This window comes from Lepidochelys kempii, chromosome 9 (genome assembly GCF_965140285.1).
Source record: "Lepidochelys kempii isolate rLepKem1 chromosome 9, rLepKem1.hap1, whole genome shotgun sequence".
Taxonomy (NCBI): domain Eukaryota; kingdom Metazoa; phylum Chordata; order Testudines; family Cheloniidae; genus Lepidochelys; species Lepidochelys kempii.
This window is the reverse complement of record NC_136388.1, coordinates 10,014,964-10,028,122: the sequence shown is the minus strand read 5'-3', so window position 1 is coordinate 10,028,122 and position 13,159 is coordinate 10,014,964. Positions and strand designations below refer to the sequence as shown.

Here is a 13,159-nt window from a genome sequence, read left to right as displayed (position 1 = left end):
GCCAAGACTTGGGGCAGCTGGAGCTGGGCTCCTCCGGGCACCGTGGAGGACTCGGGGCTCCAATGGGGTAAGGGGTGCGGAAGGGGAGGGGGAGGGCGGGGCCTTGGGAGGAAGGGGTGGGGCTAGAGGCTAGCCTTTGCGAACAGGGGGTTCACGCACTGCCCATGCTAGTTCCAGCTGGATTCTCCAGGGACCAACAGACAAAGAAAGGAGTTTTGGATAAATAGCCTGATTTTACACAGGCTCAGGTCCAAGGTATTAATACCTCATGGTTTGCAGAAGGCCCCAATTCTTAGGGAAGGGTTGGAAGAACAGAGCCAACAGAGGCCCCATAAGACTGGATGCTTGTTCTGAGCTGAAGCTGCAATGAACTTGAAACCACAAGGAATCCCTTTGGGTTGGGTGTTGAAGGCCTGCTCCTTCCAGCGCCCTACATGAGGGTTGGGGTGATCTCTGGTTCTTTTATTGTTTTTAATGTGTTTTCTCTGTAATGCTTTTATCTTAAGAATAAAATAGCCTTGCATAAAAGAATTGCATGGTAACTATAACCGTGGGCAATCAGGCTCTGAACCATTCCTGAAGAGCAAGCAAGCAGGCCTGCTTGGGCAGCCTGTCTCTGCTGGGAATAATGCAGTGAAGGCAGGGAACTGTGCAGCTTGGAGGTACTTCAATCAGAAGGGAGTGAGATGCAGGTCTCCACTCAAGAAAGGCAGCAGCCTGGGGAGCTGGAAGCCTGAGAGTGGGTGCCCTTGCTGAACCACTGAGCTGAAATACAGGTGCAGTTGCCCTGAAGTGTAACAGATACTGCAGGAGTCAATATTCTATTAGTCAACTTGATATTATCTAGTCTTCGAATTTCAGGGATTTTTTTTTCACTGTTGTTTTTACGAATGAAAAGCTATTTTCCAAATGAAGAATATTCTGAGATTTGATTGGTAAGGCATTATTCTTACTGGTAAGCTGATTCAAGGCCTCTGATATTTTACTTTCCAGCTGTCAAACAGAGGTGTCCCTCATTAAACCAAACCAAACAATCATGTGAGGACTTATTGCCTGTCAAAAGCCAAATGGAACTCTATATGTGAGTAGTCTACGGTGACTTCACACTGCAAGTTGGGACACATTCTCATTTGAATATGGTTGTGTTTGCAAAACAAACACTTGTGAAACAGTATCTACCCTATATTTAATGCAGGCTTCCATTGAGCTATTTTATATTTCTTTTTCAAATATACTTTTGGACAGTTCCCTAGTTATCATGGAATAGTCACTGGAAGTGAGTATTTCCTCGTGCTAGTGTCTGGGGTAAGGATACTATTTCTGGCTCTGCCAAGGGCTCACTGCATAACTTTGAGCAAATTCCTTAACTCCTCTGCACCTCAGTTTATCTGTCTATAACATGGATTTAAAAATACTTACCTAATGGAGGTGTTAGAGAGACAATGTCTCTCTTACCAGCAGAAGTTGGTCTTATCAAAGATATTATCTCACCCACCTTGTCTCTCCAACATCCTGGGACCAACATGGCTACAACATGGCAAACAATAATGGGGGTATTGTAATACATAGGTAATAGTTGAAGGATCAGAGATCCTTGGGGGAAAGGTGCTATGGAAGAGAAAAATATTCTTATTACTAAATAGAACATTTTTCCCTGCCTCCAAAACACTTGAATTTACAGTAAATTACACAGCTACAGTGGCAGGTTATCTTCTCACTCAGACAGATGTAAATGAAAAGGAACTCTTTTAAAGCCAGTGGAGTTACAATAGTGTAAAAAAAGAATATGGGAACTTAGAATCAGGCCCATCCGTTTATACTGTTCACATCAACTTTTAATGGAAATAAAATGGTGGAAAAACAGGACTGTATCAAAGATTCTACCCTGGTGGAATTTTTTAAACTTAGAAATAAGATGTCTGGACTGACAATCCTGCAAGAAAAAGATACTCCCTGCAAACCCCAATATTAGTCACATATCGTCTTTCTATCTATTTCATAGAAATTGAACTCCCCTGCGGAATCATTTTTCGACTTCTTTCCATGGACACCTAAAATACTGCAGAGATTCTATTTTTTTTTTTAAAAGTGCCACTAAATCTTCACCTCATTGAGAAAATACCAATTTCATTCAACAGAATCGTAATTAATCTAGTTTGGAGGTCGAGGAGGGCTGGCATATCCCCTTAACTATGAGTAATGAAAGCCCAAAATAGACTCAGGCAGCTTAATGTTCATGACTTGGAATCCTGCCCTTAACAAATGTATTGGATGTTCTTACATGGCCTCCTGGCTGCTTATGCTCATATATCCATGTGCTTTGATGGCATCGTGCCCAATCACAAGGTGGCATGCCAGTTTCGCTGGGGGTATAGGTACCACACAAAGAAGGGGAGGTTTGCTGGGTAATCTGCCTAATGCTCGAAGTGGTATCGCTTATGTGTGACATTCCCTTCCATTGTGATAGCAGCGCCACACTGGTGCCACAAAGCCCCCTCGGACTCATTAACACACGTATGGGCCAGCAGAGCAATGGTAGAAGACAAGTTGCTCCTGGGTAATCCTGGTTGCCAAATAGATTATGTAGCTGCAGGTACCTATTACAGCCAGGGATAGGGTGTAGAAAAGTATAATCGCATTTGAGTCCATCCCTCAGGTAGTCTATATGTATGAAGATCCAGCGCAGGCAGAAGGTTCAGGACACAAGCTGAATGTCAAGTGGCCTGGCCTCCATGCATGCAATCCTAATGCTGAGGGGCTCGCCGGAACTTTTCCATCCACTCTTCTTTTGGATGGAAAATTGGGTTTTGGACTAAACTAAAGTTTTGGGCAAAAGTGTCTAGCTTTCCTCAGGAAAATCTCCTCCTGTTTTTCATTGGCATATCAGAAATCAAATACTTTTCAATTTTTGGCTGAAAATATTTGGGTTTCAGATGAATATTTACAGACATTGGTGGTCAAAAAGCATAAATTTTCCAGTATGGGGGTTTTTTCAACAAAAAGGCTGATTTTCCCACTGACATTTTTGATGCAAATGAAGAAAATTAATTTTCATCTAAATTGACTGGGGGAAAATAACCATTTTTGAACTAGCTCTCCTACTGACATTCATGGAGCTGCACAGATGTACTGGGGGCAGAAATTATGCTAAAGAGCGAGCCCCAAAGCAGAGCAGTGCTTCCTGTACTGTATTCTGTCTTCCAGATCATTAATGATTATGTCAAATACACTGCAGTCCTCATTCCTAGTCCTCTGCTCTATCGATTAGACCACAGGACCTCATCCAGTGGTTTGCAATGCCTACTGTGCATGAGGGGAGGCAAACATAAAAAAGCATAAGGAGTGAGCCTTAGGTGAAGCTCAAGAGACAGCCGAGTCACCTAGCCCCTGATCAGCATTGTAGCGATGACTGAGGTAGATAAGCACAGCTGGCCTGTTGCTTAAGCCTCTGGGTCAGATCTTCAACTTGTGTAAATTAGTGTAACTCCCCTGAAGTGAACAGAGCTCTGCTGATTTACACCAGGTGAAAATATGGCCCTCTGAGTGGAGATGCCTGATAGGAAGAGAATAACCAAAGAATAGGCAAAACTAAGAAATGTGTTTGTCAGTAGGAGAGATCTGCAGCTGTTGACCCTTTTGCTGTTAACTCTGTCTGGGTTATGGCTCTGAATGTGGTAGTAACCAAAAGCCTTTACTAAGTGATGGTTGCTATGTAACCAGGGAGACTGGACCAATGGGTTGCTATTTCCCCAGACTGGGAAATGAGAATCCCCCTTACCTGTGCCAATAGGTCCAAGCTGCTGGGGAGGGAGATGCGAGCGAAGGTCAAAGGAGAAGTGGTAAGAGGGGAATGGAGTGTGCAGGATCACTTGTAGTAAGAGAACAAAATAGGTCTCTAGGAGAGAGGAAGACTACCTGATGGTGTGTATCTTCTGTGCACTAGGCTGCTGACCAAACACAAAATGGAAGCTGCCTGTGCATTTGTCATTTCTCCATTCTCCAAGGGTGCAGGAAAATAGGGTGACCAGATGTCCCGATTTTATAGGGACAGTCCTGATATTTGGGGCTTAGTCTTATATAAGCACCTATTATCCCCCATCCCAGTTTTTCACACTTGCTATCTGGTCACCCTGAGTATGTAGAAAAACAAGTCGCAACAGATACAAACTATTTACAGCACACCTTTCATGTGTCTTCATTTGGTAAGAAGTGAGGGCGCTCCTGAGGCCTATGAATCAAACCGAACAACAAGGAAAATTTCAGAAAATAAAAAATTGTCAGAGACACAGAAGAAAACATCTTTTACTTTTTGACCAGCATGTGTTTTACTTAACAGGAAAAAAGAAAAAGGGGGAAAGGTTCTGCAGTTGCTGGGTCGCATTTGAGTCCATCCCTCAGGTAGTCTATATGTATGAAGATCCAGCGCAGGCAGAAGGTTCAGGACACAAGCTGAATGTCAAGTGGCCTGGCCTCCATGCATGCAATCCTAATGCCGAGGGGTATTTATTATCAAAGTACTAATGAACTTGTCGTGGGAGAATGGGTCTGATTTCTGTTATTTAAAAAAACCCATTTTTCCAAGGCTAATTGTGAGTAAGGCCCCTGATGGCTCCAGGGAGCGGGAATGGAAGGATGAAGATGTGGGGGATATGGAGGCTGAAGGGGTACAGAGCCCTTCATCCTCCACTCCAGGTCACTGGTTTGAATTTGTCCCTGATTGTCATGGAACAAGCTTTTCCCTTCTTGGCCTCCAGTTCATATCCAGCCCCAGAGCTCGATCACCGCCTTCAACTCTGTGAGTTGGGGGCTGGAGAAAAGCTTGGCAAGGTTTCCTTCCTGGAGATGGACTCATAGCATTCTGTCAGTGGACAGCTTTGCCTCCTCAGCCTGCCACCACTTCCCCAAGGAAAAACAGAGGCTTCTGTGCCTCTGTACTGGCCCTGTGTTCCCCTTCTCCCCACCTACTGGGTAGGGTGGTTACAGTGCATCCACTCTGCTGTAGATGGCTGCCCCTGAACCTGCGAAGCAATTGAAGGGGCTTCAGCATAGTCAATGCAGCTTCAGGCTACATGTTCACTGTCGGGCTTGGGTTAAGAAGATGATGCACGTGCCTCAGGCCCCTAACTGCCTGCTGTCAGCATGACCGTTTTCGTAGGATCCCAGGCCCATGGAACTCCCCTTCATAGAGGTTCGGGGAAAGGATGGGGACAGTGCACCGAAGTCTGTCTCACTCCCAAAACTCCTATTGCATCATCAAGGGCAGATCCTCGTGTGGTTAGATCTCTCCACATACTAATCTTAGGGGCCCCGAGTCAGTAGCTGTTTAGTGGCCTCTGTAAAATGGGTTAGTGGATCTCAGGCCACTTTGTCAAAAAGAGGTCTCCACATCACAAATCACCACTACAGCAGGGTAGTGGCATGAAGCTGTCTGGGCACCAATCTACCTCCTCATTCCTAGAGGTGGACCTATATAGAGTCACACTAATGAGGCTGGAACAGCTTCCTCTGCTTCTGCCTATTCTGTAGATAAATATAGGACTCAATTTCCAGTCCAGCACCTTTCCCCACACTAAATTCACTATGTATAGATTGATAGATAGTGGATATTCTTGTTCGTGTTCTAGAGGTAGCCTTAAACAGGATGTTTTAAGCCATGTTGCTGGCTCCTGGAAAGGTTAGCCACATGGCTCTGTGGTGGGCAAAGTGTGTGATTGCCATCGAACTAGGCAGTCATGCTCTCCTTGTCTTAGATTTCTTTATATGAGTCAGAGGATGAGTCAGACAAGGAAACACTGAGGCCACACAGGTGGCTAACTCTCTAGTCTAACCTGTGCAATGACTGAGGTTTTGCTGCGGAGCAGCAGTTTAAAGAAAAAATAACAGAACGTGAGTCACATTCATCCCTGGTGCAGCTCCACCAATTTCAATGGCACTAAACCCATGACGAATCTGGCCCCGTGTTCATCCCTCATAAAATAAAGGAAGCTTCCTCCTGCAGCAGAATCAATTGGAAAAGGGAGAGAGGGGGAAAATGTGCTTCCTTCTAACCCACATTAAAAATAATCATTTTTAGTTGCACAATGGGGACAGATAAAACCAGTTCTGCTAGATACCACGGTACAATCTCCACAGCATGTCATGAAAAACAAATGGGCAAAACTCAGGGATTTCTTTCATCTCTGCTCATTTATATATAATACAGGGGAAGTGAGGGGGCATAAAGTGTGTGTGGGAGGGGTTTTTTTTCCTAAGTTGATCATGTCACCAGGGTGAGCACCGAAAAGCTTTAGTATGGATTTTATACATGGACAAAATGATTGGAAATTAAAGTTTTTATTTGTCAGGTTGATTTAGACCAGTTGGCTAGAAATAATAATATTTATTTTTTAAAAAGACTGCCAGAGTTTTCTCTAGTGTGCAGTGTTTTCTGTCTCAACCATTTCCTCCCATTTGGCAGGTCAGTTGTGTATGTGAGCACTACTGGAATGCTGAAATACCACCTGAGGGAGAAAATTGCTAATCACTAAAAATTACTAATCTTTCTCTCACGCTAAACAAATCCTGCGGAGAGATTTTTTAGTTACACAAGGGTGCTGCCCCACGCCCCTTTCCCCCCAGTTAATGATACAGAGATGCAAAAGGGACCATATCACATCCTAAAATTCATTAGCCGGGGCATTTTCACATGGTAAGTTCTAAGTCTGAGTGCAAAATAAAGACACAAAAGACTGAAAAATCTTCAAATGCACAGCACCAGTGCTCTCTGACAGAAAGGGCAGGGAAAGGAATTTAGACAGCTATATCATATTCTCTTAATATATTACATATTGCCAACCGTCCCCAACTGACATTGTAACCCTGTTGTGCTAGGTGCTGTATAATACCATAGCAATTGTGGTCTCTTCAAAGAGTTTACAATCTAAATAGACAAGAGAGATAAAGGTTGGAAAAAAGGAAAGCATTATTTTATGGGTAAGGAGCTGTGGCACAGAGATTAAGTAATGTGCACAAGGTCACACAGAAAGCAGAGCTGGGAATTTAACCCAGAGCTTCTGAGTCCAGTGCCATCCTTCCTCTCGCTCCTCTATTACCCGCTTTCCCTGCCATATAAATTTCTTATCCCTAACAATGACATTTTAATGACATCCCCGGGGATATGGAGCCTTCTCTTTCCCCACTGTATTTTAACAAAGCCATACTCACATAAACCTTCTAGTTTATGCGATGAAATGCGACATACCATGCCCACACTATGCGACATACCATGCCCACTCAACTGGCCACTGGCAGCAGGACTGAAATCCCAACCCTACTGCTCCAAAAGCCCAAGTCCCACGAGAATTATAGAAAGGAGACCACTGTGGTGAACAAATTAGAGGATGTGCAGACTAGGAGAACGCGCACCAGTGAGATGCTACTATAGTGGTCATAAAAAAATATATTGCCCCAAAGTGTAATTAACAACTATGGCAAACATATTTCATCAGCAAGACTAACCCATTCAGCAGTAGCTGGAGGGGAATAAAAAGAGGCTTTTAATCTGCCAACACCTAGCTTCAGTGCTCTGTATTTCCCCTGCAGCAGCTGATGTAGCAAACGTCTAAAACACGGCAGAATGCCGCACATCCAGCGTTCCAGCCACTGCTACAGACGTTGACTCTAGAAGAGGAATCAGGGTGCTGTGAGATAGGGTATTCGACAACTGAGAGCAAGAAGGGCCACGCATTTAGTGGGGAAAATTTGAGGTCATGTACTCTCTGGCACAGTTCCAAAGGCATACACCCTCAGCTGTTTGAGTCCGGCTCTTGTCTTACACTTAGCTTGTAATTTCTCTGGGACAGGGACCATCTTATTGTTAGGTGAGTTCACAGCGCCTATCACAATGGGGTCCTGCTCCATGACTAGGGCTCCTTGGTGCTATGGTAATATAAATCAATAATAATAATTAATAGTAATGGCTAAATGCATCAATCTCTCTGGTTCAGAAACCTGGGGGATTTTAGGCATTTCTCCCACAACTAGCAGGAAAAGTGCTGTATAGATGGCAGACCTCGCTGAATTTAAATGTGCACCTTGCGGTGGATTTAAAAAAAAAAATTGCTGTACAGTTTTGCTGGCTTAATTCTACTTTGGGCCTCTGAGAGCCATTAGAGAACTTCTGATCAGTGGAACTTGGGCATGTTTTGTTTTCCGTCTTTAAGATTCTTTGGAAGCCTGTTTGAGCTTCAGATTCCACAGCCAGTGCTGTGAGGCCGGGATTTCCTAAGGCTCAGCTGCTATGCAACAGATGCACAGGTGTGTTCTGATAACACATCAGCATTCTTGGTTTTCACTTAAGCAGAAAGAAAACAAAAAGGTAGCAGATTAAGTCATATACAGGCACTAACAGACGAGAGAGAGCGAGAGAAGTTTGAAAGTACATTTGGCCAACATAGGAGGTCCACGATAGCCTCGCAAAAACAACTTTTTTTTGACAATTGTGACAGGAAATTTTACCACCAGCCTTTCTGAAACCTACAGTCAGGTTGGAGATTATCATCAGATTGTAGCAAAGCGCTTGAGCAGACAAAATACCATGATCTTTAGGCAGTCACCATCAATTCAACGTGACACCGTTATGATAGCGCCACCTGCTGAGCGGGCTGTTGGTTTTGGGTTGGTTTTTTTTAAGGCATTTCATGGGATTTGATTCTTTGAGTCAAATATAGCCCTAGTGTAAACAGACTCAACTCTTGACGCCAGTGAAGCCCGCTTGCTCCAGGGCTGATTTTATCCCCCCTCGTTTCTCAGGTATCAATCAAGTACTGTCACATTGTTAAAAACAGTAGTGGATGCTTAGGACAGACTATGACTAAACTACACTGACTCAGGTGCAGTACGTTCTCTGTTCACTGCAGTCCAAGGCCTGGAGCTTACCCTGTATGTCAGTTGTGCCCCGCTAGAATGGAAAACACAAGGCCTTTTCCAGGAAGATTTTTTCACCACCCACTTAAATAGTGAAAAAATTTACAACCAGGAACAGGTCTTAGGCAATTACATCTAGAAGACCTGAATGATGTTTCACTGCAGGACAGATCCTAACTTGCCCTCCAGGACTGAGTGGGACCCCTTATTGAGCTCTGCCCACAACCTAGGATAGCTAGATATTTCTGCTAAAATGATCAGCAATTAAAGAGTTAACATTACCATTTAAGTTGTTGTCACTGAGCTGGAGCATTAACACCCCATTGGAGTAAATGGGGGAAGGCCACATGACTCAGCTCTGTTAGCTCCACTGAGCCTTTTGCTTGTGCAAGGGCTGCAGGATGTGGTGCTGATACACCTTAGTCTCTAAGGTGCCACAAGTCCTCCTTTTCTTTTTGCAAATACAGACTAACACGGCTGTTACTCTGAAACCAATCACAGGTGCATGTGCTGTGTAGCCCTGCTCGCTGCTTTTCACCAAATCTTCAGAACTATTCCAAAACTAGAGCTTCAGCCGAGTCAGCTAGTCTTCCATGCAGGAGATGGGGGTTTGGTTGCCTCTCCAAATCGCTTGCTGACCTCGGGCTTGGAACAGTATGGAGACAGCATTCTGCATTGCTGGGTGGAGAGAGTACTTTGTATCACTGACAGTGAACTCCTCCTGCCACTGTGGTGTTGAGGGGCTTCAAAGGGAATCTCCATCCAGTCCGTATCGGATCAAAGGTTGATGATTGCAATTGGAAGGTCAGAAAGTGAGGCAAGGCAAGGTAATGTTGTAGGGCAGTGGTTCTCAAAGCTGGTCCGCCACTTGTTCAGGGAAAGCCCCTGGCGGGCCAGGCTGGTTTGTTTACTTGCCGCATCCGCAGGTTCAGCCGATTGCGACTCCCACTGGCCGCGGTTCGCCACTCCAGGGCAATGGGGGCTGCGGGAAGCAGCGCAGGCCGAGGGATGTGCTGACCGCCCTTCCCGCAGCCCCTACTGGCCTGGAGCAGCGAACCCCAGCCAGTGGGAGCCGCAATGGGCCGAACCTGCGGATGCGGCAGGTAAATAAACCAGCCCGGGCCGCCGGGGCTTTCCCTGAACAAGCGGTGGACCAGCTTTGAGAACCGCAATTGTAGGGGACACACTTCTGAAAATCTTCACTAGAGTTTTTGACTGTCAGTAGACAAACCTTTCTGGACGTCTTCACCATTGTTGCTTACCCCCTTTAGCTTTATCTATCAGCAAGATTGAGTGCTTGTCTACACACAAAAACTCTACCAGGATCAGGGCCGGCTCCAGCTTTTTTGCCACCCCAAGCGGCAAAGAAAAAAAAAGAAGCAGAGCCTGCCGCCGAGGAAGGAGAGAGGGAGTGAAGCACCCGCCGCCGAATTGCCGCCAAAGACGCCGACGTGCTGCCCCAATCACGGGCAGAGTGCTGCCTTTTTCTATTGGCCGCCCCAGGCACCTGCTTCCTTCGCTGGTGCCTGGAGCCGGCCCTGACCAGGATCGTTAAAGGAGTACAACCATACTAATATCAGTACAGTCTATTCTTGTGTGGGAAGGGAAATAAGCTATACTGATACAAAGCACCTATATACAAGTATAACTGCATCCACACTAAGCAAAACTATTTCACTATAAAAAAAGTCACACCCCTAACTAACATAGTTATACTGGTTCAAGACCAGGCATAATACTGAGCACTATATTTGTAACTCTGCTGCCATGCTGAAGGAATCAACACCTATCATAATTCGATTGTTCACTGATAAGTTTGATAAATGCTTTTAATGTACATGAGTCAGAAGCAATGAGTTAGTGCATATTTTTACAGATCAATCAGTAATATTAACATGAAGGTGACTTTCAGCTCAAGTGACAGATTGCCTGTGAAATGCTTTCTCAAAATGGAGCAAAAAGATGCTTTTTATAAAAACTCCTGGCACTCTCCTGTCAAGTCTTTCTCCAAATCAGTGTTGCCCGGTAAAGCAGGATCAGGGCTATTTGAAAACAGCAGCAAGTTAAGCTCTTCTCTGAAAGTTGTGGTGAGGCCTAATTTGCTTATCACCTGGGGTTTCCTTTTTCTCCCAAATTTAGGCATGCCAGTAATTTCTATGGTGATTGGTCTGGTCATGCTTGTATACTAGTTCATTGCAGGTGGGAGTAAAATAGCCAAATATCTGGAACATCTGAGTTGGGAAAAGGGAGCATAAAGAAGTCTACAGGAAAGAGATCATGAGGGAATTATATTAAAGCCTCAGATTGCTCAGAGGCCCAAAGTTCTCTTTTTCCATCCCCACCAAGCCATGGCTACTGAAATCTGCGTGGGCCCAGTGCACTGCAGTCAGCTTGGTTAGCACTAAATGCAACAAGGCTCTTATTAACTCACATGTAAGGAAGCTGCAGTTAAATGAGTTACTCATTAACTCTTAGGTAAAGCAACATAATTAAATAGGGCACTTTGTAAGCCACAGGTAAGCAGTCTGCTCAATAATGTACAGATAAAGCAATTTACACTTAATTAGAGTGCTCCTTAACCAAGAGCAATAATTCTTATCTATGCTTTCATGCAGAAGGATGTCAGAGTGCTTGACAGACTGTGGACCACATCCTGTTCTTGTCTGTTGTCTAGTCTCATTAGGTACGTCTATACTGCAATGTTAGGTGCAGATTTCACACTCAGGCTCCAGCCTAAGCCCCCTTCTATCTACACATGAATCTGCTAAGCCAGGGCTCAGACCTAGGGACCAGGACCCCCTGGGGATGAAGAGTCCAAGCTTGACTCAAGCCGGGATCCAAGGTTCAAGCCCTACTGCTTTGCAATGTAGATGCAGCCCCATGGGACTTCTGCTTTAGGAGTCTGCCTAAAGTATCCCACAATCCCATGGACCGACTGCTCTTTGTCTTCTGGACAGTTACATTTTACCACATTGCACCACAAAGGGCTAGAGTGGCCACATTTTGGGAGGGGACTAGGAAGTCTGGATAAGGGTGCTTGGACTCAGATCCATATAATACAGTACAGACTCTGGCACTCCAAGGTGGGATCCAGGGTTCAGCAACTCTGAATCTGGGGTTACAAATAACCTTAGGTGCTTGAAACCTAGGTTAAAAAAGGTGCTCAAGACTTAGGGTCTGCTAACTCGAGTTCTACTAACCCTGGGCTTACACTGTAGCACCTACCCTTTGAGTCTGTGAGCATATCCACACTAGGAAAAAGGTTAGAAGGCTGATGCAAATTCTATCTAAACCTACAACTGCCTTGTCCTCAGTAGGATGTTAGTTACTACATGTTAGTTCCACCTTTTTTCCTAGTGAACCCAAGGCCTGCAGTATTTGAGTTTACTGAGGGCCAGATTTTGGCAGATAGGGGCCTAAATACCTTTGAGAATCTGGGACTCCAGGATTCTCTCCTGTGCCTACAGTTTGGGCTGTTTTACATGCAGAATTGTAATGGTTGAACTTAACACCTTATCTTAAACTGGTTTAATTAAATTGGTGCAAAAGTCTGTGTGGACACTTATTTTGTCTTAAATCAGGCTTATTCTGATTTAGATTAAATTGATTAGGAACAGGTGTAAGATGAACCAAAGTAAGTTACTCAAAACAAAGTAAGAGGGTCCATACAGGGATTTGCACAGGTTTCAATTTGGGTGTAGACAGGGTCTGATTCTCCATTGCTCTCTGTCTTGTGCAGTCATTTACACCGCTGCAAAGTGGGTAAAAAAATGCTACAGTTCTGATCTGCTGTAAATGACTGCACAAGATACAGAGCAATCAAGAATGAGGCTCATTGTGCTTGCTAACTTACAGGTGGAGTACCTCCCAACTCATCAAGGTGCACCAGATGGAATGGTGAAAAAGAAGAGAGCAAAGACAACAGGAAGAAGAGGAAAAACAGATGAAAGGTATCCTGTCAGCTAAGCAGCACCTCTTGTCAGTCATAGACTGGAAGGATTGCCTCCAGGGAAGTCAGTTCAGGTAGCAAGAGTGATAAGGGATAGATGATTCACCCAGCTTGAGATAAGGAAATAAATTGTAACTGGGTTCATAATTTTGTTCCCCTATTTTTTGGCCACTGCTCAGGTTCTTTCCTCCATGGATAGATTTCTTAAATAGATTCTGATTCCCCCAAATGTGTGATGATCCCTTATTAATTATTATTATTTATTATTAATTATGGCTCATTGGGAAAGAGACTCTGCCTTGCAAT

General features: G+C 44.5%; 1 long non-coding RNA gene across 2 annotated transcripts in view; it reads left to right on the top strand.

Moving 5' to 3' along the window:
- Positions 1 to 12,821, top strand: part of LOC140917136 (uncharacterized) — a 37,606-nt gene extending 24,785 nt beyond the window's left edge. For both annotated transcript variants that reach the window (XR_012160714.1, XR_012160713.1), the window contains exons 2-3: positions 11,520 to 11,587; positions 12,760 to 12,821. This is a non-coding gene — a long non-coding RNA (uncharacterized LOC140917136). The remainder of the gene's footprint in view (positions 1 to 11,519; positions 11,588 to 12,759) is intronic.
- Positions 12,822 to 13,159: the final 338 nt, after the last annotated feature.